Raw genomic sequence first — 27090 nt, 5'->3', positions numbered from 1 at the left:
TTTTCATACACTTGCCCTGATGAATTAACACAGCAGTACCTCACACAATGTAATGTTCATTCATTATGCCTGTTGAGAGTTGGTAATGGTGGTGGTGGTGGTGGTGGTGGTGGTAGTGGTAGTGGTAGTGGTAGTGGTCTTCAAGGACAAGATTCTTTCTCACTGGAGCTAAAACCATGGGCATGTGCAAAAAATTATCCAAAAGGGGCAAATTTCTAAAAATGACCATTTTTTTTTATAATACTGATTCTATGAAATTGAAAATGTGCCATTCTGCAAGAACTAAACCTTGCAAAAGGAACAGAAAATTCATTGTATCTCACAGGAGTAATAGTTATCTGCTTGTGATACCTAAAAGATAAGCATATTCCATTCTGACATGTGAAATAGATCTTTTCATATTACTGACACTATTACGGATGATGTGTTTCTTGAGTTAACAATTTGAATTACATCCTGTATAATAAAATGCACCACATACATTCAGTTAGGAAACGAAGCCAAAAAATGTTCACAAAGGTATTTTTAATCATCAGCTAATAAGTTGAGGTCAAAAATAAAAAGCAAAAACCTGAAATGAGAAAAGATCAGAATGGCTGAGGAAGTCCAGTTGGGTATCACTAAGAACAGCTAGAACTAGAAATATACATTGCCGGTGGGAAGAAGGGGAGGAGGGGGGGGGGGGGGGGCTAGACACCTGGACCTGGAAAGATGACATCAATTTAGAACCGAGGGATAGTATGTACTGATAATGGTTTCAATATTGTGTGCCAACAGATAGTGTAGCAGCATAGCTATCAGAGCGCCATCTTTGTCTACACTTTCATAGAGAATGCTCACAGCCAGAAGGCTCATTGTAGTGCGAACATCTAAAGCAAGCAGGCAACCATGCTATTGAGATACACTCATGTTTTTCTACAGCCAATTGAGTGAGTTTGAATAGGGTCTAATTGTGACCTTCCCTGTGGTGGGTCGGTCCTTCCATACAATTTGGATGTGCTGCTTCAGTTGTGCAATGATGCTGGTGTCAGTGGTCACGCGAACGTTAATGTAGATGAGGTTCTAGATGTCCGTGCAGCACAGACACCTGCTAGGATCATCTTATTGTAAGGGCAACATTTGCAGGTCATCCAGCTACAACAGCAGAGATGAGAGAGCTGTGGGCCCATATGTGTAAATACAAACTGTAGCGAACTGGTTATTGGCAGGGGGACTACCGGCAAGCACACGTCTAGCCCATCTTTGACTCGTGCCACAGCATCGACACGCACGGCTCGACTGGTGGCATCAGAGGACCACTTATAAGATGGAATGGTGGACCGTGGTCTTCTGTGATGAAAGCGGATTCTACTCGTGTGCAAATGATCACTTGTGCATACAACGTAGACCTGGTGAGTGCTGTCTTGTAGTGTGTCTTCATTCGAGACACGCTGGCCCCACCCCCAGGCCTTATGGTGTGGGGTGCGATAAGCTATAACTCTTGTACACCTTCGTTGTTTCTGGAGGGTGTGCTAACCAGCACTCGGTATGTGCATAACGTTGTTAGACTCGTTCTTCTGCCGTTCTTGCAAGAGGAAGGTGATGTGTTGTTCCAGCAGGATGATGTTCGCCCACACACTGCCCGTGAAACTCGATATACTCTGCAAGATGTACAGCAGCTTTCCTGGCCAGCATGATCTCCAGACTTCTCTCAAATTGAGCACGTGTGGGATATTATGGGACGAGAAGTCACTTACGTAACTTGTCAACCGACTACTCTTACAGAACTACATGCACAGATCGAGCAGGCAAGAAATAACATATCCCAGGACGGTACTCACCATCTGTAAGATTGACTGGATGCCAGAGTGAGCATCTGCGTTACAACCCGTGGAGGCTACACCATATACTAACTGGGTGTTTCAGCATGGGTTGATACCTGGTCCCTCAAACCACTTGTGCTATTGATCTGTAAATGTAATCCGTTCATGTATTCCAAATGCACAGTTGCAACAATAAATCTTGAGTGAATTGGAAACCTCTAGAAGAGTGTACTAATTTTTTCCCAGTCATGTATATCAGTAATACTCCTCAAAGAAACATGAAATTACCTTTAAAATACACTTTTTCATCATTGGCCCTTTTTTTCCTTGCGAAGCTCCGTATCTGATCATGTTAATGATTTTATTGAGTTGTTTTCATATTCCATCAGCCGGCATGATTAAAGTTTTAACATCTGTGTTTTGGAAGATATACTGTTTGGATAGTTTGCATAATTTGTGTCCCAGCCCCAACCATTGACAAGATAAAAATGGTAAATTTTCAAAAACCACACTCACATTGACCTGTAGAACTTTACATGCTATGACTGACTCTAGACTGTCCTAGTCTTCCCAGTCTGACACATTATGCAGTAATGTCAAATCAGTGACAGAATTCATAATTCTGTTGCTGTATGTTGTGATATATTGCTCCCTGTAGAGATCAAGAAGATGCCAGCTTTGTAGAACATTTTTCTGAGCTTCAGATTTCAGTCTTTTTCCCTTGTCTTGCACAGAAAATAGAACTATTCTTATTCTGACTGTTGCATTTGGATTAACATATGAAGTATAGATAATTACACTTACAATATAAAAGTTCATTTGCTTTAGGGTCTGCTACAATGGTTGTGTCATGTAAAACTGATTGTAGTCTCTGCAGGCAATCATTGTTCACCAACGGACAAGAGATAAACTACTATTGCACATGTGGCAATTACGGTTGGATGCCAGCCATAGACACAACCACCACCTCCATATTCATGTACCACTGGTGTCCTGGTGATTGACATGACTCCATTTTTATGTGTTAAACTGGTGTTTTTCTGCAGCTCTATAAAAGCTGTATGAGCAAGTGACAGATAAAAGTTTGAGGATTCCTTCATCTGTGGTCCATAATAGTTCGTATTCCCTTTGCCTGCAGGACATTATAGGAACTGCCTTTGTACCAATCAAACCGCATAATTTCTCATCAACAGTGTAGTAAGCAACCAATGACAAATTATGTAGTGATTCTAAAGTCACAGTATTTCCTGTTGTGCGTGACTATGCTAGATTTGCAGCTTTTTAGAAGCCCAATCGTTCCTAGAAATGTGCCAGAATTCTAAAATAAATAAAAAGTCTATTCTCCTGATTCCAGGAGGGAGACCTTCCCCCTCCCTTTGTGCTGTATGGACGCCTAAGGTGGCTGTAACTAAAACTTTTAGTCCATTTAGTTGATAGCCATGTATTGGTCGTGCAAGAATCTCTGCAGACATCACAGTGTAACCTTCTGTTCGTAATTCTTCTCAACTGGGCCGACTCAAGACCATTAACTGTACAGGGTCTGGCAGGGAGATGTTACGTTTTAGAATTTGCCATAACTTAAGTGGTGGGAGAACTAGCACATGTGTAGTAGTTGATATATATTCGTTATTAGTTGCCGTTTCAGTAACCATGGGTCGTTGGTCAATTGAACAATGGGTCTTTGTGTATGGGACACTTTTGTTGCAACCATTCATTCAGTAGTGCAAATGCAGGAAAGATTTCACAGTGAGCTCAGTGTTGGTCGAAATGGTGTTGTCCCACCTTGCACAACAGTAATAAAGTGGTTCAACAACAGCAGAATGAGAGGAATGGTGAGACCTGGAACAGCACGGGGTGGCATTCGAACAGTTAGAACAGCAGAAAACATAGACAAAACTCAACAATCTATGTCAATTCACTGCATTTTGCAATTTGACCTCCACTTTCATCCTTTTAAAATCATGGTGGTTCAACAACTGAAGCAAAATGTCTATACATGGCAGCATATGTTTCCCAAAAGGACGCTGGAAATCTTGGAGTAGCCTGATTTAGCATCATTGGTGCTTACTTTTTCTGAGAAAGTGGACACACTGACTTGTCAACTTGCAACGTTATCTCACAATGTTGCGAGAATTTTTTATTATAGAACTGAGAAGATAGCTGATTGACCTCAATAATGTTTGGTTTCAACAGGATGGGGCTACTTCCTGTGCCTCAAGACCACTCATAGCTTTCCTAAAGGAACATTTTCCAGGTTGCCTCATTTCTTTGCGTGGAGAGGTGGAGTGGCCTTCTCGATCTCCAGATCTTTCTCCATGTGATTATTTCTTATGGGGGTACCTAAAATTTCGGGTTTGCATTGAAAAACACATGCTCTTGAAATTCTTTCAGTAGTCATTACTGGAGAAATTCTCCTTGCTATCCTTGAAAGGTATATGCACTGTTTTTCCAATGACCTGCAACAATGGTTGGCAAGAACAGTTGCCACTTGCATGACGTCATTTTTTGCGGCTGAATGACAATGCATTCTTGTTTGTGCTTTATGTTTATTAAATCACAACATATTTATAATCTTTGGAAAATTTAAAAATTGAAATTTATTTTAAAAAATAAGTGTTTTAGAATGTTTTGAAAAAATGTCTACATCTACATACATATGTACTCCACAAAAGCACTGTATGATGCATGGTGGAAAGTACATTGTATCACTACTTGTCATTTCCTCTTCTGTTCCATTCACAAATAGAGCAAGGGAAAAATGACTATATGCTTCTGAACGAGCCCTAATTTGTCCTATCTTGTCTTTGAGAGACTTACGTGAAATGTATCAGCAGCAGTAGAATCATTCTGCAGCCAGTTGCTCTGCAGTTCGCAGCAAATGCCGGTTCCTTAAATTTTCTCAGTGGTGTTTTGTGAAAAGAATGTCAGCTTCCTTTCAGGGATTTCCATTTGAGTTCATGAAGCATCTCCCTAATAGTAGTACATTGATTGAATGTTTTGGTAACAAATCTAGCAGCACGCCTTTGAGTTGCTTCAATGTTTTCCTTTAGCCCAGCTTGGTGGGATTCCAAAGACCGGAGCAGTAGGACCCTCCTCAAGACCAAATCGCACTACTGTTCTATATACGGCCTCCTGTATAGATGAGCTACACTTTTCCGAAATTCTCCCTGCGAACCGAAGTTGGCCATTTGTCTTTCTGCTACTTCCCTTACATGCTCATCCATTTCATATAGCTTTCCAGTGTTACACCTTGATATTTAGTCAATGTGGCTGTGTCAAGCAGCACACCATTAATCCCGTATTTGAATATCAGAGGACTGTTTTTCCTAATCATCTGCATTATCTTACATTTTTCTCCCTTTAGGGCAAGTTATCAATCAACACACCAAATAGAAATTTTGAGCAGTCCTAGCGAACTCCCTGCGGCACTACTGGCAATACCCTTGTCACTTATGAGCGCTCACCATCAAGGACAAGTCTTTCAGCCAGTCACATATCTGAAAACCTATTCCATATACTCAGACCCTAGTTAGCAGTGGGCAGTGGGGCACCACCTCAGGTGTTTTCTGAAATCTAGTAATATGGTGTCCTTCATCCATGGTTTGCAGGATATTGTGAGAAAAGGGAAAGCTGAGTTTCATATGAGCAGTGCTTTTAAATCCATGTGGATTTGTGGCCATCAGCTTTTCTGTCTCAAAGAAATTAATATATTCGAACTCAGAGTACATTCAAGAATTGTGCAGCAAACCAGTGTTAAGAATATTGATGTGTAAGTTAGCAGGTCCAGTCTTTTACCTTTCTTATGTACGGGACTCACATGTGCTGTTTTCCAGTCGTAGAGTACTCACTGTAAAACAAAGGTGAGATTTCGTTCCATCTACACTTTTGAGGCTAAGTTCTACTTTTGATGCAATATGCAAGAAAAGAATAGGCATATCAACTGCCTATGGAGAAAATCGTTTCTACTTACATGTAAGAGAAGAAATAAATTAACTACTATGAATATTAGCCATTTCACTTGTTCAATACCATGTGTTGCTGGTGTGACATGTGACAATTTCAGACGGTCTTACATAATCCTGAAAATGTATGTTTGTATTCAATCCACATAACCCATATGGGTAGTCTCGTGCCACAGGTTATACCCCAGATTTATTTAAGTAGAGTGCATTTGTGTTGTGAAGCATTTATGTACTATAGGCGTTCACATTCGAAAGTTTGTTCATTCCCTCATTTTACTGTCTTTAGTTCTAATTACACCTGAAAGAGGGTGATAACTCAAGGTCTTAACTCTGAGCTTATACTACATGGTTTGTATTTATTATTGTTACAGAACTATAAAAGCTTCAACTGTTAACCCCGTGACATTGGGTATGAGTGGGTGTCATACTTCTATGTGATTTATTACAACTGTATTATTTTCTCACTCATGCACACACGCTCACTCAACATGACACGGTTTGGCCTCTTTGTTGGTACCAACCACCATGTATAAATCTCACTACCATTTGGGATGTGCTCTTGTATCATTTCTCATATATATTCTGAATTACTTAAAAACTAAGATTTCCCATGGGACAATCATACCACAGTCACAACCTGGAATAGGATTTGTGAAACACCATGTTACATCAAATATCATGCCTCATGAAGTATGGCTCTCACTTACCATTATTTTCTTTTGCTGACACAATATTTAGAATCAGTTTTCAGACATGTGCCTTTATGGCTCGAAGTAGTACTCTCTTTTGCCTTCTCTTGTACCCATAGAGTTTTCCCTAAAACATGGCATGTAGGCCAATCTTTATTTCTTCTCTGTAGTTTTGTATTTTGTACAGACACCTGTTTGTGTTTATGTAGATTTAGGTTTGTACATGCTTGCTGTGTGTATCTTTGTGTATATATTATTTTTTGTAATTATATGTAAGTATTCCTGTAGCCTAGTGTAGATGCTTGAAAATAATTGACATAAATATTCATAGTTTTTAAGTAGTTTTCAAAAAATGTAGTTTGTTTAATTTTTAGACTTAATGGTAGTGTCTAGTTGTTTTTCTTTTGTAAGTTAGTTTCTTTGTATTCATTTTATTCTGTAGTGTAGCTAGCTCACCTTATTGGATTTGATATTGTATCTCACCCCCATCTCGTCCTCCAACCACAGCTGGGGGACTTAGCATGGCCAATTTTAGTTTTCTGTCTGTTGGAGCTGAATGGCACTGTTGCTAAGTGCAACTTCAGTTATATTTACTGCATGCCCCCCAGTTACGCCAGTTTGTGTCCATATTGGGGGGCTGGGGATGTTTCCAGTCATCCATTTCTCAGCACACAATTATCATTCATATTATTGGTAACCCATATACTACCTGGCTCAGTTTGCCAACTATTAGAATTGTGATTACTTTTGTTGTTATGGTCTGCCCTATTCTGATATCCATGCCTGTACCCTTGTTCTTTCTTACCCCCATAACTATTATTATTATTCATTAGGTAACTCGCACTTCCTCGATTATTACTGTTGTTGTTGTCGTCTATCTTGGGAGGAAGGTGTCAACCGTTGGAGTTGTGATTACTGTTATTACGATTGTTATGTTTCTCATTACCTCTTGCATTTGCTTGCACCTTCAAGTTGTTTGTTAGTGCTTTTGTGTCTTCGTGGATAAGATCAGTGAAACCTAAGACTGACAAAAGTACTGCAAATCTGACTCGGGCACTGTGACAAGTTTTTCATGAATGCTCGATGTTAATTTTCCTTTAAGTATTTGTAATACGAGGGCTGTTCAGTAAAGAATGATCATAATTTTTTTATGGTCATAACTGCACTAAAATTTAATCTTTGATATTCTGTTAGCTTAATGTGCAACAAACACACCGTAGTAGTTTCATCATTGGGACTCCTGGTTCCTGCCTGTGAGAGACAGACAAGGACAGAGCTGTTCAGTATCGCCTACCGCTGCAATGGAGGTAACACTCGAGGAACAATATGTGGCTTTGAAATTCTGCTTTCGTCTCAACAAATCTTCAGCTGAGGCGTATACAATGTTACAGGAGGCCTATGGGGAGTCAGATCTCAGATCTTCCCTACAGCACAGCTCAAATGTGGTTTAGAATGTTTAAAGAGGGGAAACAATCAATTTCAAAGGAAGGTGGACCCAGTGCTCCAGTTACTGCTTGGAAGAAAACATCAGCACTGCTGCTGTCATTGTGAGAGAGGATTGACGAATTACCTTAAGATCACTTTCTGAAATGCTGAACATTTCATTGGGTGCCACCCACACGTCAGGGATAGAAAAATTACACGACACATGTTTGTGCGTGATGGGTTCCAAGATGATTCCCGAACAAAAGTACGTCTGCGTGCAGGTCTGCATTCAGTTAAAGTTGATGTTAGAGGAAGATCTGGAGTTTCTTTCAAATGTAATCACTACTGATGAAACTTGGCTACATCATTTTGATCCTGAGAGCAAACAGCAAAGCTTGAAATCTCCTTCATCATCAACCCCCAAAAAAGCAAAAGTGGTTGCTTCTGCTGGGAAAGTTATGGTCATCTCATTCTTTGATATTCATGGAATGGTTTGTCAGCATGTTGTTCCTGCACACACATCAGTAACTGGACAGTACTACAGGTATGTCCTGAAAACATTGCAAGTCCGTATCAGGTGCAAAAGACTGCATTTCCATGAAGCAGGCTGGATGCTGCACCACGATAATGCACGGCCGCATATTGTCAATGTTCTTGCTGAATATCTTGCAAAAATCAACGTGAAGTGCATAGTCTGGGTTTAGCCCCATGTGACTTTTTTCTGTTCCGTAACATGAAGAAACGCCTTCGTGGGAGGCATTATCAATCATCATAAGCAGTACTGAAGGCTGTGAAGGCGATTTTGAAGGGGTCTCAAAAAATGATTTCCATCTTCTATTTGAAGACTGGCAGAAATGCTCGGACAAGTGCATAGCATTCATGGGAGACTACTTTGAGGAGGATCATCAAAATTATGAGTATGAGTAAAGGTATGTTGTCATCATTCTTTATTGAATAGCTCTCATATACCTACATGGGAAATTGGTTTGCTTAGGCATCTGGTTTTATTAATATGCTTTTCAAAATACTTCTGTAGACCCCCTTGTTTAATATGATAGGGTTCTGTATTGAACACTTCATGTCTTAACCTCTCCTGCACCAAATTTGACCAAAATTTGTCAAGGAAATCTTGCTTGGACTGAGCATACATTTGACACTTTTCAGCTATATCTGCTGCCCACAACAAGATATCACCTTGAAAGAAACCTACCACATAGTGCATCTTTTAACTCTCAGTCTAGTCACGTAGTAACACATGTCGAAAAGCTTTTATAAACACCATTGGGTGCACTTTCTTTGATTCTGCTAAAATTACTTGGAACTGATGATGTTTTAACAAGCTTTCATCCGGCAGTACAGGTGAAAGTGACAATTCTACAGCAGGGGTTGGCACCACTGTCATAGGTGTATTTACTCGGTAAAGCATTTGATTATTAGTTGAAACTAGTAGTTAAGTGCCTGTATTATAATCTATCTCCGTGGCAGTGTGCATGGGAAAAGGAGAATACACAGTTTCACACTGATGAGGCAATCCCTGAATTCGGTTGTGGCAGAAACAGAAGTGGCATAGAACATCTTCAAGTATGCTGGGATTCCATACCATGGAATATAACATACCTTCTGCCGTATGTTTCACTGAACCTTGACCAAATGCATCTTATATCGTATCATGTCATAGAATGATATGAACATGAGAACAACAATGTATTAGCAAGTCAGGTGTGTACTAGATATTTTATGCCTGACTTGCTGATATACTGTTTTTCTCATGTTCATGAAATATCGTTCTATGATATGGTACAGTACATGCTGCATTGATCAAGATTCAGTGAAATATCATGTAGAAGGTCTGTTACATTTCATGGTATGGTCCATGTTTACGTTAAATTGTATTACACCCTTCACATATGATCACAGTGTACTTGAAGATGTGGTTCTGTGCTTTACAGATCTGATGAAATGCTGTACAATAGTGATCATGACTGTTTGAAGTCGTAATTCTATTTCTGCATTAATCTTGATTACTCCCTAATGTGACAGTGTCAAACGGATATGGCATTCGGTTGCATGTTTGTCAAGTGCATCAGTCTTGCCCGATATTAATTTTGTTTGCGTCTGCTGCACTGCGGTTTTGATGCTCCTGTCTGCTTTCAGAATAATTTTGGTTTCTTTGTCCGATGTTAATTTTTCTGTTTCTCAGAAACAAGTTCCATGTTACTGTACTACTTTCTGTGCTAGGGTGGCATCACTATCAAGTGCACCTAGCTCTGCACGCTCCTTTAATGTTTTCCTGTCAGCATTTACTCGACTTTGCTCTAACTTGATAAAAGCCACTTCCTCAGACAGCTTTCGCATACGATCTGGAAGTTCATTACAGATTGCCTGCAAGTCCAATTCTTACGTGTGAACAAAAGATACATTTTCCTCTAATTCATTATGTGCTACATGCAAGGCATCTTGCTTGAGTAGTGAACTCATCTAACCTGCCTGTTACTTTCTGTTGTTCCAACAGTAGCTCTAAAAATTGATTAGAAAATTTTGTGTCAATTTGTCCAAATTTTTCATCCATTTCATTATTTATGTGACTATTGATTTGAATAAGATTTGTTCACATGCATTGCTAGTGTGCCCACACTGTTCGCATCATTTAATGCCGTATCACATGTTATTGGTGACGTGAAATATCTGTTGGAGCCCATATTGCTTCTCAATAAGGGACTTAACGGGATATCTAGTCCTGTAGCCATTTCACTTTCCAAATGTTTCTGCAAAACTGAGATGGCATCTTGTTGCTCGATCACTATGTCATATGCTAAACCAACAGAGATTTCCGATATTGGATGTTTTATCGTAGTTTTTGCGCTGAATTCGGCTCCACATTTATATACAAGATATTATCTCACTGGAGCACTAATTTCACATTTTCACTTATTACATTGTTCTCTCCCATTACGGGATTTTGTGGACTTGATTGCACATTTTCATCTACAATGCTGTTCACTTTTCTATTGGCTTCCGCCATATTGGTTTATAATTTATTTAGATAATTGGCCTACACAAGTAAATAAATTCCATTTAATACTTCACTCACAATTACTATTAGTAATCTACTTTTGTTTGGAGTTACCAAAAAAAGTTCTACCTTCAACAATAATAAAGCTAGTATTATCGAATGTTCTGGCAGTGAATGACTGGCTACAATCGAAAAACTAATTGTGTGCAAGAGAAAAATTAATGCTTTTTCAAACTTCTGCAAAATTACCTGACAAATTAGTCCTTTTATTTGACGAAGTATATTAATGATTAATCTCACTTACCTTACTCAGCATAATAACTTTCAAACTTTTTCCATTTTTATTTTTGTTGTTTTATATTTTCAAACCTTGTGCATGTCTCGTGATCTTAGTAGGTTCTTTTGTTCATTATTGTGTTGTGCTGATTTGGTGTCCCATTAATTTATGTATTCCACACATGGAAAGGAAAATATTGTATAGTTAAATCACAATGTTTACTAGTAATATTTTCGATTACTATTCTTGAAAACAAATCCAGTCAGGGTCACCAATTGTAGTGTGCTTGGTGGGATAATTTAGAGTTGAAAGTTATTCTTTCATTTAGTGATGCCTTTAGTACAAAGAATTGTGTGGACCGTAATTGTTTCAAGTCCACAAATGGAACCACACCACAATAGATGGCTGCAAACATATCCGATATGCTCAACGTAATTTAGAGAACGCACACGGAACATTATATATTTTTCATTACATAAGAGCCAGAACACTGTTGCAGAAACAACAAAGAAAACATGCCAAATTTAAATGGACACAAAATCTCCAAGACTGGCTATCTTTGACAGAAACTTGCAATTTAGCAAGGACTTCAATGCGAGATGCTTGCAATAGTTTCCACCACGAAACTTTGTCTTGAAACCTGGCAGAAAATCCGAAGAGATTCTGGTCATATGTGAAGTATGCTAGGGGCAAGACACAATCAATGCCTTCTCTACACCATAGCAATGGAAATACTGTTGATGACAGTGCTGCTAAAGCAGAGTTACTAAACACAGCTTTCCAAATTCCTTCGCCTAAGAAGATTAAGTAAATATTCCAGAATTCAAATCAATAACAGCTGTCAAAATGAGTTCACGTAGAAGTTGGTGTCCTCAGAGTAGTGTAGCAACTTAAATCACTTACCAAAAACAAGTCTTCCAGTCCAGACTGTATACCAGTTAGGTTCCTTTCAGAGTATGCTGATATAACAAGTCCATACTTAATAATCATATACAACCATTCACTTGATGAAAGATCCGTACACAAATATTGAAAATTGCACAGATTACACCAATATTCAAGGAAGGTATTAGGAGTAATCCACTAAATTACAGGCCCATATCATTAACGTCAATATGCAGCAGGATTTTGGAACATATAATGTGTTCGAACATTTTGAATTACCTCAAAGAGAATGGTCTATTGACACACTGTCAACATAGATTTAGAAAACAGTCCACATAGATTTAGAAAACATAGTTCTTGTGAAACATTATTAGCTCTTTACTCACATGAAGTGTTAGTGCAACTGACAAGGGATTTGAAATTGATTCCGTATTTCTAGGTTTCCAGACGGCTTTTGACACTGTACCACACAAGCAGCTTTTAGTGAAATTGCATGCTTATTGAACTTTGTCTCAGTTATATGACTGGATTTGTGATTTCTTGTCAAAGATGTCACAGTTCTTTTATAATTGATAGGAAGCCATCGAGTAAAACAGATGTGATTTCTGGCGTTCCCCGAGGTAGTGTCATAGGCCCTTTGGTGTTCCTTCTCTGTATAAATGATTTACTAGACAATCAAGCAGCCGTCTTAGGTTGTTTGCAGATGAAGCTGTCATTTATTGACCATTAAAGTCACCAGAAAATCCAAACAAGTTGCCAAAATGATTTAGGAAAGATATCTGTATGGTGCAAAAATTGGCAATTGATCCTAAATTTCGATAAGTGTCAGGTCGTCCTCATGAGTGGTAAAAGGAATATGTTAAACTTCGGTTACACGATAAATCTAAAGGCTGTAAATTCAACTAAATACCTAGGAATTGCAATTACGGACAATTTAAATTTGAGAAAACGCATGGAAAATGTTGTGGGCAAGGCAAACTAAAGACTATGTTTTATTGGCTGTGCCTACACTATGTTCGTACGGCCTGTTTTAGAATACTACTGCGCAGTGTGGGATCCTTACCAGATAGGACTGACGGAGTACATAGAGAAAGTTCAAAGAAGGGCAGCACATTTTGTATTATCATGAAATAGGGGTGAGGGTGTCACTGAAATGATACAGGATTCGGGGTGGACATAAATAAAACATGCCGACCAAAATAGGGAGGAATGATCATCGTAACAAAATAAGGGAAATCAGAGCCCTAACAGAAAGATAGAGGTGTTCGTTTTTTCCACGTACTGTACAAGATTGGAATAATAGAGAATTATTGTGTATGTGCTTCAATAAACCCTCTGCCAGGCACTTAAATGTGATTTGCAGAGTATCCATATAGATGTGGATGTAGGTTCAGCAAGCCACGTAATTTGGAGACCTCATTCTCTGTTATTGTAGTATTTCGTGCACAATCAGCTGTCCATATGATCTCTCATTGCTTTTTCTTTTCTTTCTCGCCATGTGGAGACTCGTATCTGAAGCAGTAGGACCAATCGTGAAATAAGTAATACGGAATTCCTTTTGAATCTCGGTACACTATATTTTAAAATATTGCTTACAACATACATTCACAAGAGCAACACTGTTATTTCTCCCTCATTAAAAAACATGAAAGTGCATTCATCATGAATAAACTTGACTGTGAGATTATACAGGGATAAAAACATTATGGCCTGTTTGGTATAAAGAATGATGACCAGTAAAATTCTTCCATGAGGGAAAAAAAGATTTTTTTCTTTCCTTATTTGACTGCTTTCTTATTATGCAACACCCTGCACTGCCAAGCTAAATGGTATAGTGCTGAAGACACTGGGCACATGTGGGAGAAGCGAGATGAAAATTTCAATCCAGTAGTCCAGAGTTAGGTCTTACATGGTTTCTCTTATTTAAGTGATAAGAGTATCAGAATGGTACTTTCGAAAATAATGTGACCAGCTTTCTGCATTGTTCTCGTCATGCTGTGGTTAATGGAGCCTTTCTGGTCTTCTCCTCTCTGACAGAATGTAAAACCCAAGTCTTCTTTCATCTATTGCATATGCTTCCTGCTTATAGCAGTGGCATTTTAAAAGTTTTCACCAGTACATGTAATTCAAACACAACCACCTAGAAAATGTTATCATCTTCTCTTTAAATTGTCTCTTTAAGTGTCCCTGGTACTTGACTTATTAACAGAACAGTTCACTTATTCCCTATTCCTATATCAATATGGCCGTGCCCATTTTTATTTAAGATGTCCTTAGCATAATATTCTGGGCACTCTCAAGTTTCTAAGCCGCTGTTCACTTTGAGGCTGATTATGGTGCTGCCATTCTTATTTTCAACACATTCTTCTGCAATGCATGTCCAGTATACCCTAGAAAGCCAATTGATATCTTTTCTGTTGCTGTATTCTTCAAAGGATGAAATACTATACCAGTTCCCATTGTTATCTGCAACGTCATATCTGTGACTTCAACAGTAGTTGCCCTTCTCAGACTTAAAATACCGAAAAAGCGACATAAAGACTGGATATTTCCTCATCTGGCTACAAAATGGGTATTATCTGTTCTTTGTGATTAACTTTGGTTTTGGGAATTAATTACTGTCTTATCATTTGATTATTTGTGATTTAAAGACCCTTCTAACTTCATTCCAGAACAGACCCATCTGGAACTTCTTCGTTCTCCTATTCGGTATGCTGTTTCTGTATTCCCAGGATGAAATTTCCTAGTAGCACTTCGTATTGACTGACCTCACAGTAAGTATTCAATGCTTCTGAGAAATATTTATCTCACTTCATATTAGTCTTGACTGTTATTGCCTCAGTGTCATTTGGGATAGCAATCAGTGGATGTCTTTTTCCTGCTTTGGTTTCTCATTGCCAGATTTTTTGTTCCTATTTCAGGGTGTTAAGTCACTCTGCTTTGATTTGTCCTAACAGTTCTAGAACCAGATACATTGCGACTATTTTATCAATTACAATGCCATCCACTTGTTTGTTGGCTAACACTCAGTTCCAGTAAACAGTGCTTTTATTTTCAAGGTTTGCAAAAATAGTTTCCTGTTTACTAACTGCTCCTAATATTTGCTGTTTCAAATTTTGGGCAATCACCACCATCATCTTCTTCATCTCCTCCTCCTCCTCCTTCATTTCAGATTTTATCCTGGGCAATGTACATGGTCATATGAATGTGACCACTCCCTATATTCAACATCAGCGTGCAATAACCACTCACAGGTGGCAGGTGACAGTACTAGCAATGGAAGGTATAGAAACAGTGTCAGGGGACGGAGGAAACAGTGCAGTCGTTGCCGTAATGCAGAACTGGAGCTATTTATCTGACATCCAGAAGGGCATGACCATAGGATCTCAGGCCAAGGGTGGAAGTATTTTTGAAATGGCTAAGTTTGTAAATTGTTCACATTCTGCCAAGGTTAAAATATATCGTGCATGGTAAAATGGTGCTATCAAAAACCAGTGCCGAGGCATCTGTGGTGCGTCACGGGCTGTAGAAGACGATAAGTGTGAACGATGGAATAGACGTGCATCTGTTGTGCAACTGACCACCCAAATGAACCGAGGGGCTTCCAGCAGGGTCTTCTCAGTGACCATTCAGTGAACGTTGCTGCATACAGGCCTCCACAGCAGGTGCCTAGTTCATGCACCTGTGGTGACCGCTGTTCGTCGACAATGAAAGTTGGAATTTGACACACCAATACCGAAAGTGGATGTCCACTGAGTGTTGACAGGGATGCTTTTCAGACGAATCACATTTTATGCTGCATCAGGCAGATGGCTGTTGTTGTGCACGGCATGAATGTCTGAAGGCAAAGGGGCCGGAGGAGGGAGCATTACGATCTGCTAGTAATGAAAATAACCAGATGAAAAAAATAGATTCAGTCGGTTGCTGGAAAACAGTCAATTCAGTCAGTTGCTGGAAAACAATCGATTCATTCGGTTGTAGCTTTACATGTCGGTTGAATTGTTCATTCATTCTTTTAAGTGAAACAAACTATGGGAGCAACCAAATGGAAACAATTGACACAGTCGGATGTATTTTTATGTATGAGCTGAATTATTATTCATTCATTTCTTTCGCACGAAACGAGTCTCTGTTAGCATCCGAATGAAAACAGTTGACACAATCCGGTGATGTTTTGCGTACTGACTGAGTCATTCCTTCTATCTTTTCAAGTGAAACCAGTCTTTAGTTTTTCTGTCAGCTGAAGCATGTATTGATTCGTGCATTCAGCTGAAAGTACTGTTTAGTAGTTTAGTTGACACAGTTGTCCAGTTATTCTTATGAGAGGAACCAGTCTGTAGTACTTTGATCAGGTGAAATAAAGCAGCAGTATACGATACAAACTGGGTACACATACCCCCCAGAGGGTTGCCCTGCGGTGAGTGCGTGGACATTTAATTGGCTTTTCCAAAATTAAAATAAGCAGTATGTGTATTCATTTAATAATGTACTGAAACACTGATTATTCTTTTTACCATTTAAAACTGACAAATAGGTTGCTGTGCGTTAAATTGTTCCAGGTACAAATACCGTGTAACTAAGCTGAACAAGCATAGAAGTGCTCTTAGGGGTACATGAAGAAGAAAGGAACATTGCCAGATTTTTGTGACTTTTTGCGTTCTGTTTTACTGAAAAGCTGTGATGATATGCATTAATTAAAAAATCATATCAATCTAGTCTCCACACACTCCACATCAGCATCCTACCATCCTGTTGCTGTCAGGGCCATGGCCAGGGCAACGGTGGGAGGAGGTAGCCAGCCATCGATAGCACAGATGCCGGCAGTGTCGTGCTCGGACGGGGCACCGCACCACCTCCTCACACCAGCTGCGACCCTGGCCCTGACAGCAGCCGGGATAGACTACGTACGGTGACATCATCTTGCACCCACCCCAACGGCGATTGTTGCTGCCACTGCCCCCCTACCCCCAAGGAAGGAAAAGGGTGAAAAAATATATAAGTGAAATCACTCAAACCCAGAGACTGAGTGAAAACATCATCTCATACTAGGTGAAACCACTCAAACCTGGAGATTAACATGGCCGCAGATTAGTTTCATTCGACTGATTGAAAAAACAATTGACTGGCCAATTGATTGTTGAAAGCAGTTGGTTGTCCCATCACTATAGCATGGGAAATGTCCTCATAGTGTTCCCTGGGTGATCCCGTCATTCTGGAAGTCACAGTGGATCAACACAAGAACGCATCTATCCTCGGGGACCATGTCCACACGTACATGCAATTTGTTTTTTCCTATGCCCGATGGCATAACAGTGTGTCACACAGACTGCAGTGTACGTCTGCGGTTTGAAGAGCACCAGGATGAGTTTACTGTGCTCCCCTGGCCATCAAACTCCCCATATTAAAATCGAGTCAAGAATTTGTGGGACCACCTCGTTCTCACTGTTCATGCCGTGGATCCTCAACCGAGAAACCTCACTGACACTCTTCCCGCACATCTTGCGGTCTACACAGCAAAAGACTTTAATATGACTGCACATTGTATTATGAATAATTCTAAGATGTTCATACAGTCACGGTGTATACGCTCTGGGAAATTTGGGAAAAACACTGGAATTTTTTCATCTGGGAGAAAACTGGGGAAAACCCAGCAATTTTTAAGAATTCTGGGAATTTTTCGTTGTTTTGGTTTTCAATTAAATTTTTGTAGTTTTGACCGGTAAAAACTGATACTCTAACAAAGAATTTTACTTTAGCCCGTTACTGCAATATAATACTGCAGCAATAAAACGTAAATGAGGAATAAAATAAATAAAACTTAAGTTGCAAAGATGGTGCGCCATTTACAGCAACGAGATACGCTGCACACACAAGCGCCTGCCAACAGCAAAATGTGTCGAAGGCTTTAGAGTGAAGACTATGCAATAATTCATAACAACAAACTGCTTCCGATGGACGTGACGTCACAACAGTTAACATTAGGTTCGTTTGAGAAGTTGCCAGCGGGCTTATGCGCATGCGCAGTTGAGTCGCGTATGAGCAGTACCTTCTCATGCTTCTGGCCACTTGAAGTGCGGCTGTTAGCTGTATCCAAGGTAACTAGACACAAGCTGTATCAGCAGTAGCAACAAGCAACCAGATGCTACCAGGAAACATTTTTCTGGTGCACCCAAGCTGCCAGATTCGCACATGCACAGAGCAGTCTGAGTTGTCTCCGCATGAACCGTGTTTACATTTAGTTTGCTGTTTCCTCTTGGTTTACAGCTTTAAAAAACAAAACGGATTTGTGTGGCCGGGAGCGATAAAGTGAATTAAAATATTAACATAGTTATGGAAGGCTAAAATATGATATTAGTCTCAGTTTTCTGATTTTATTTTATTTCCAGGTTTTTGGCAGTCGAGTATTAATTGCCTTGCAGAACAATGAAGTTATTTTTGTCGATTTGCTAAAAAAAATTGTCTAATTTTTTCTGCAGAGGCTGTCAATTTATTTGAAACACTTAATGGCTAGTGTCAACTGTTTGCAGACTTTCAAGTGCACATTGTTATCTTTTGTGACATATGGCATTATGCCATAGAACTGAACATAAGATAATACAGTACTGGTACTTCAAAAAAATTTGCATTCTGAAAACCACACTGAAAAGTTTAATATCAGCTTGGGGCCTAATTCTTTTGAATCCGTACATATGAATGTGCTCTTTAAGCTGAATTACAGATTTTAGTATGGTATACGAAATTCCTATCCTCTAGGAGAATCCTCTGATCTGCTCTTTCGTTTATGATGTAATATAAGATCTCTTAATGTCATATGTGTACGAACATATGGGCTACCTACGTCATCGTGGCTTCGCAGTAACGGTAACGCCATTTTCTGGTGCTCTCTGACAACTGCTGAAACGAATTCTAACAGGTTGCGGGAAAATAATGCAGTTGGTCTTTTGAAAAGCGTTACGTTCAAAGTACATTTAATTATAAACAATATGAGTTATGTTACATGTGCAAACATGCTTTGATTTTTTAAAATCACAGAGCATTTGGTTTTCATTTACAGCTAAACACTTTGAGGGCCAGCCTCTTAGAAGAATTTTGAGTCCAGAAGAGCAGATATTTACGTCATTACTTAAAATTTTACTGGCACATTTGTGTGATATATCGAAGTGTAACGCTCGCAAAAAAGACAAATATTATATGTGACACCTTGTCACATATAATATAGTTACACTATGTACATTAATTTAAACCATTAACTCTTCCTATTTGTGTGTTCACGCTACTTAACATTGATGTTGCTATAGGCTGACAACATCACATGTGCTATGCTCTGAATCAGTACTTTTACGTACGACACATCTTCTGAAAGACGAAAACTGAATTTCGGAAACCGTTTTTCGCTGTTGTGTTTACATGTTAAGGTCTGAAGCGGATATTCTAGCCCAGCTAAATACGGCTCCTGGAAAACAGCAGATGTAGCTTATGATTTAGTCTGCACAATTGCTATTTCTCTTCAGTTTTTTTATAGATGAGGTGTATACACCTTCAGTTTAATATATCTACTTATCCTTCACCGTACAAAAAGCCACTCCATCAATGTTAGCCGAAATTTTTAAAAACAAGACTAAACCTGACAGACCAAGTATGTTTCAATACCGGCTGCGTTTACATGGCAGCGAAAATTGATTGCGGAACTGGAAAACCGGCAAACAGAAGCGGATTTCCAGAATCGATTTTGAAGTGTTTACATGACCACCCAGGAGTGGTATTTGGAGACCAATTTATGAAATCAGGTTTTGGGAGCCCCATGTAAACGCGATTAATATCTGCTATCATCGGCTGGTGAGATCATGTGACATGAGCTATGATTGGCTTACAAAAGCTCATGGCTATCTCGATTTCAATGCTTCGGAAACTAATGTTCTGTGTTTGGCAGAAACTGACTGTATTCTTTTGTAATACAAAAATATGTTGCGTACATGGTGCTGCAAATCAAAGATCTTTCCAAAACGCATTTTCTGGGGTTCGTTTCCTAAAGTGGCAGGAGGTTCTATGCTGGTGTATAAAACCTTAACCATTCAAAGGATTGATAAGTTTTAAGATCCCGAGGGAAAGTATACTGTCACTTAATACTGGAAAAGTGTATTTTCATCTGGGAGAAAGTTTATTCTTTAACTGGGAAACCCAGGAAAAACCCAGGAATTTTTTTCCTTGCCCGCATATACACTTTGTTCAGTTTTTGACGGACAGAAACCATTCCATTATGAACTGTTCCTTTCCCTTTTTTATTTTTTTATTTCTCTGCACTATAACAGTTTCCAGCACTTGTTCAATCATTTTCCTGTTCTTTTCACCACATTTGTGTTGCCCATTACTCATACTATATTCCAGTTTCATTTCAAGCTGCTTAATAGTATAATGTTTTTTCTTATCATTGCTCTCATGCGATTTGAAACATTCACATCTCACCATCAGGGCCTCACAGCATCACTCAGTCTTGCTTACATCCAGAGCCAGAACCCGTGCACTCTTAGTAATGTGCAAGACAAATTATGTGAAGGAGATGTTTTTTGGTGGACCAAGATTAACCCTCAGTACTGATATGGTTAAAAAACTGTGCTAATGGAGGTCTCAGTTTAGCATTAATTTGCTAGACTGTCACTATTCCAGTACCACTGATAAATGCCCTGTAGTGATTAAACTACTTTCCAGAAAGTTCCCAGGTCTGACCGTGCGACTAGAAAGTGCACACTGCCCCCACTGGTTGCTTTCAACACCTGCAGATATTCCCCATAAAGATAAGAACAGAATATCAGTTCCAATCCAAGAAGTCAAAAGCCATGCCAAAATTCTTCAGTTCTGTGGAAGAAATTCACCTTATCAGCTTCAATTAGATATTGGCAAATCTGCCTGTCTGTATTCTTCTTCTTCTTCTTCTTCAACTTTTTCTGTTTCTGTATCTAGTCGGCATTTTATATGGGTTTTGGAATTGTTAGTGACGGTTAGTGGCCACATACCCTTCCTGACACCACTATTTCCCCTGGGGCAGAATCCGTGTGCCCCATGTGTCTTTGTCTAGGGTAAATTGCCTGTTCAAGTGTGAGAATGTTTTATAAATGTTTGCGTTGCACTTATCTGGAGTAGAATGTGGGTAACAGCCTGGTATTTATCTAGTTGAATGTGGGAAGCCACCTAAAAACCATATCCAGGTTGGCCACACACCAGCCCTCTTCGTTAATCCACGAGGCAAATTCTATCTGGGGCTGAGTCACCTCCTTGAACCCTTGAAGTGGCATATTAGTGTGCTTGGCTATCAAGGGGTAGATATTGACAAGTCTGTATCTGATATATGAAAATTAATATTTGTTTGTTCACCTTCAATGCTTTCCTATACCACTTATCGATTACGATGCAACTTCGGGGTGGTGTTGTGCTCACGCTTACAAAAGTTTCTATGGAGGTAAGAATCAACTACCAGACATAGAAGTGGGGATGAAAATGGATGACATAGAATCTTAAATCAAGAATTTGTTGAGCAGTTTCAATGAAATTTTGTATAAAAGTGACTCATTATGTATATAAAAATACTGTGTGGTAATATACACCAACCACCACTAGGGGCAGGTGTAACAAGATGCGACATTCTGGAACATCATTTCAAATCACATTATGTCCCTCAACAGACAAAATTAAGTTTGATACATTTTCATGTAGTTTCTGCAGTGGTCTTTCATGCTGTGACCCCTGGGGTTTCTGAACCGGGGCTGGTAACAGCTGCCAGTTCGCTGTCACCATAAGCTCTGGGCGTGCTTCAGCAACCAGTGTACAGCGTGGTGGTGGTACATTGTGTGTCACAGGAAACAGGGATCTTGACTTGTCCGCCTGGATCACGAGGATGATAAAACCCTCTATAAAAAATAAAAATAAAAAAACCCTCAATCTCAAAGTGTGTTGTGCACTAATGAGATGCATGGCTTTTGACCTGCCACATCTCAGTTACATAAGGCACGTCTGTTTCCCTAGCTGCTCGTGGGACTGAGGTGGAACACTCGAAATTTTCTCATCCTCCTCCCAGTGGAATGGGTGGGCTACTGGTAAGTACCACACCCAGTCCTTACAAGATGGCTCGAGTAGCCACTCCTCCAGACTCAGTTAATAGTAACAGAATGCTTGCTGGTTGTCAGACTGTGTTTATAATAGTTAAACGGGAAGAGGACAGCTTGGATAAAGTGTCACCATTCTACATACAAAAACGTTTAGAGGGCATTGCCGGAATCTTAAAATCTGTTAACTGGTTGAAAAATGGGACCTAGTAGTTCGAAATGTCAAGGTCCCAACAAGTTGCAGAAAACTATGAACTGCACAACACCTTGAACTAAATCAAAGGTGTAACTTGCAGGGATCTGTCTGGCATTCCCCAAGAAGAGCAGAAAGCTGAGTGGTCCCCGGAAGGCATTGCTGACGTTCAAAACACCATAAAAAATGTGGATGGCAATCTTGTCAGATCAGACTATTTTATACTTTATATTTACATTTAATAATGTTGAGGCAGATTTCCTTTGTCTGAGTGTCCGGCCATATTTCCCCAACCCAATTCGTCATTTTAAATGCCAGAAATTCTGGCACACTACTCTTGGTTTCAATAGAGAAGACACTTGTAGCGAATGTGGTAAAGCTGCCCGTGATGGACTTTGTTGTTTATCTTCTCCAAAGTGTGTAAACTGCTCTAGGGTTCACTTCAAAATGTGCCCCTCCCCCAGAACTTCAGAAAAGGCCATGATTGCTGACTTTGTGGAACTCCCTGCCCCTCCAGAGATCCAGTCTTGACCACTGTCCAGTGCTGCCCATACAACTCTTGCAGTTGTGGCACCAAAGCCTCCCCAGACCATAAAAATCAAAGTGAAAGTCAAAAGTTGCCCATTGACAGAGACAAGAAGAACACAGTCTGATTATGACAATGTCATCCTCTCGGACGTCTCTCTCGAATCTTCTTTGGAGGTGATGGTCCTTTTATGTCTGACTGGGGCAATCATCTTGCTCCAAGACTGAGTCTCCATGCATTGCAGGTTCCCCTCCCCGGCAGAAAGTCAGGATGAAAGTGCTACCCCCATGGTACATGGCTCCCACCCTACACAGGAACATTATTGGGTGCAGGACACATGTGGAGGAACTAAAACTCCTAACATAATGCCATCTGTGCTTGTGTTTGCAGGAGACTCATTTTAAAGCGACTGATGCCCCTGTACTACAGAGCTATACGCTCTATAATAAGGATGACCTGACAGGAGAAAGAGCAAAGAGAATGGTTGCAGTGTTTGTCAGTTATCCACATCACTCCTCTGATCTTCCCCTGGCTACTGACCTGCAAGCAGTTGCACTTGAAATTCACATGTGTCTGAGGATCACTATTTGCTTGCTGTATTTATCTCCACAAGATACAATAGACTTCAGGCTTTTGCAGATCTTAGAGAACTATTCTCCTGACCATTTCTCCTACAGGGAGACTTCAATGCCCATCATGTCTTGTGGGGCTCAACATCTCCTTGCCCTCTGGATCGGGTTCTGGAAGCCTCGTGATGTCTCGTGAGCTATGCACCCTCGACACAGGTGCTGCCACTCATTTCTGTGCTGCTACTAGGTCATTCTCAGCCACTGACTGCTCTTTCTGCTCTCCAGCCCTCGCAAACTCTGTTCATTGGGAAGTCACTGACAACCACTTCGTATTCCGGAATCACCTATTGGGTGGAACATTACCTGAACAGAAGCCACCTGAATGGGTGGTCAGCAATGCTAACTGGACATTGTTCAGTCAGCTGGCTGTGTTTGAACAGTGCAAAAGTAGTCAGGTATGGGTGAACCACATTATATGAGTGATTCATCATGCCGGTGACTTAAACACCCCAAAGTCTCCAGGTCATCTTGGTGATCCGGTGCATGCCGATCAGCAATCCAGGACACGCACGCAGATCTTCGACGGTTTAAGTACTGCCCAACAGCAGACAATCTCACAGCCTTTCAGATCACGAGACCCGAGGCTCGATGTGTGATTAAGGAGAGCAAGAAAAGGTCATGCCAAGTGTTCCTGGACACTATCAGTTGTTCCACGTATTCTACAAGTATGGGAAGCCATCAGGAGGATATCCAGTAAACAAAGTCATTTACAAATACTCAGAGACATGGCTCAGATGATGGCAGAGTATTATGCAGTGACTACTCTCAATGCCAGTCAGGATTTTGCATTTTGCTGCTACCATGCGACTTCAGAGAGGGGCAAGTTAGACTTCAGAGCCCAAAATTCTTAGTTTTACAACTGTCCTTTCTCCATGTAGTAGCTAAAATCGGCACTTTCTGGGACTTGTGATACTGCACCTGGTCATGAGCAAATCCAATACTGCATGCTTTGACATTTGCCAGCATTGTCAAAAGAAATCGTCCTCGAATGTTTTAATTTGCTATGGCACACAGGTCACTGTCCCAAATTATCGAGAGAGCAACTTTGATACCTCTCCTCAAACCAAACAAGGGCCACAGTCACAGTAGTTACCGGAGTATCGTCTTAACAAACTGTGTTCGTGAGTGTGTGGAGTGAATGGTTAACTGTTGTCTTGTCTGGTTGTTGGAAACCAGGCAACTCCTTAGTCGCTCTGAGTGTGTATTCCAAAGATTTTGGCCCACTGTTGACAACCTTACCCTACTAGAGGAAGCTATTCAGCAAGCTTTCTAATGTAAACATTACAGTCACTGCAAATTTTTTGTTATCAGTAAGGTGTGTGACACTACTTGGAGACACAATATTCTCCTGCAATGCCATCAATGGGACTTTTGTGGCCCCCTCCCCATTGTCATACTGTCCTCCCTGTAAGAGCTTTTTTAGGTCCTGAGTTGGTAACGTGCTGTCAAATTGTTTTCAGCAGAAGAATGGTGTTCCTCAGGGTAATGTTTTAGGTGTTACCCTCTTTGCCATGGTCATAAACAGTATCAAATCTACAATAAGGAGACCTGTACACTGCTCTTTGTTTGTCACAAATTGTCTGTTTCCTGTTCCTCTTCAATTGTTGCAACAGCGATGCATCTGTTGCAACTTACAGTGTGCCAGGTAGAGGAGCGGGCTACAACCACAGGTTTTCAGTTTTCTGCAGATAAGTGTGTGTGTGTGTGTGTGTGTGTGTGTGTGTGTGTGTGTGTGTGTGTACCCATTTTAATCATTCTCACCATTTTTTAAATTTATCTGGCTTGCATATGAGGGACACCATTCTACATTTTAAAGAATCACTGGGGTTTGTGGGCTTCATTTTTTACTTCAAACTGTTGTGGGTACCACATCTGAGAGACCTGAAGGCCTGAGGCCAAGAGGCACTGAGTACCATAAAATGCCTCAGCTATAGGTCTTGGGCAGCGGACAGGGCACATCTGCTCTGGTTTTATAGGGCCTTCATGTATCCACAGCTAGACTATGGATGCACAGTGTATGGGTCAGCAAGGCTCTCTTACCTGAAGATTACTGACGCTGTCCACCATGACCCCTCACAGTGGACAGTGTCAGTAATCTTCAGGTAAGGTATCACCATAAACAATGAACTCATTAATTTTATTGAAAGCTTTACAGTTCCCATCGTCTAGGTACTTCGTATATCTAGCATTATAAAAGGGCACCGACCTCTGAAACATTTTTAGAGCTCCATCACACTCCATACCTCCATTGTAACCATCATCATTCTTAGAACACTGATGTTCAATATGTCCTTCAGTGTTGCCATGGCAGGTGTGGCAGTATTTAGATAAGCACTCAACATCAACAACTTTTCCATTCTCCAGAGAAGTAGCACTTACACCACCATACAAGGAATGATGTCCTTGATGTTGCCATGTTCCATCAAATGCAACAGCAGTGTCCCAGGTTCCACTAATATTTACAGTTTCTTCTACTGCACTTTTCATAGATGCTTTAGACACAACCGTCAAGGCACCTAAAAGTATTTTTGTGTACTTGCTGAACATACGGGGAGGAGGAGAAGAAGGTCCATCAAACCGCAAAACGTTTGAGCAGCCTTTTTTCCTTTTCCTATTGCACGCATTGCATACACTAACTTCAAATTCACATCATATGAATTATGCACAGTGTTCGAAGTCATTTTTGAGGTAGATAAGATGCCCACATCAACAACAACAAATCCACTACAAACAGCGTCATTGTTAACACAAAAATTTGTATCACCAGGAGGCGTGCCATGTGGGAGGTTCTTCCCTGAAAAAATGATACATAGGTTACTTTCAACAGTGTGGCTTGCATTGTTTGTGAACTGGTTACCACAGAATTTCCTTTTATTGAATTTCTTGATGTGTAGCATAGTTCATATTTATTGCACTCTAAAGGATACATACTTCCACAATATATGTAGCACTTGGGCAACACACATTCAGTAACACATGAAAAAACTGCCTCAGTGAAACAAAAGTAAATACTAGCAAAGATAATCATTTACAGACACTAGAAACATGCACTGTTACCAACATATACAATGTGTTACACGTATAATCGTTGAAACAGAAAGTTCACAGTTCTTTTCGAAGTAATACTGGTTTCTGTAACAGAAATAAAGGGGGCGTGGCAGCATGAATGACCGTAACTTTAAAATTTGGTATGTATAAATCATTTTTCATTAATATATCTAAAAACAAAGATGATGAGACTTACCAAACAAAAGCACTGGCAGGTCGATAGACACACAAACAAACACAAACATACAAACAAAATTCTAGCTTTTGCAACCAACAGAATTTTGTGTGTATGTTTGTGTTTGTTTGTGTGTCTATCGACCTGCCAGCGGTTTTGTTTGGTAAGTCTCATCATCTTTGTTTTTAGATACATTTTTTCCACGTGGAATGTTTCCCTCTATTATATTCATTTTTCATTAATTTATATATCAATGTAATCAGGAAAGACTACAGAATTTAATAAAATCATTTTAAAAAATTTCGATTTTTTTCCACCAATTATAAGTATCCTGTATCCTTAAGCTGCCAAGGAGATTTTATAAGAAGA

At 39.9% G+C, this 27090-nt stretch overlaps 1 protein-coding gene across 1 annotated transcript in view; it reads left to right on the top strand.

The window, feature by feature from the left end:
- Positions 1-27090, top strand: part of LOC124794811 (zinc finger protein 271-like) — a 100044-nt gene that overhangs the window by 43066 nt on the left and 29888 nt on the right. The window lies entirely within an intron of this gene.

The sequence above is a fragment of the Schistocerca piceifrons genome, chromosome 4, assembly GCF_021461385.2.
Source record: "Schistocerca piceifrons isolate TAMUIC-IGC-003096 chromosome 4, iqSchPice1.1, whole genome shotgun sequence".
Classification (NCBI taxonomy): Eukaryota; Metazoa; Arthropoda; class Insecta; order Orthoptera; family Acrididae; genus Schistocerca; species Schistocerca piceifrons.
This window is presented reverse-complemented; position numbering and strand designations above follow the sequence as displayed.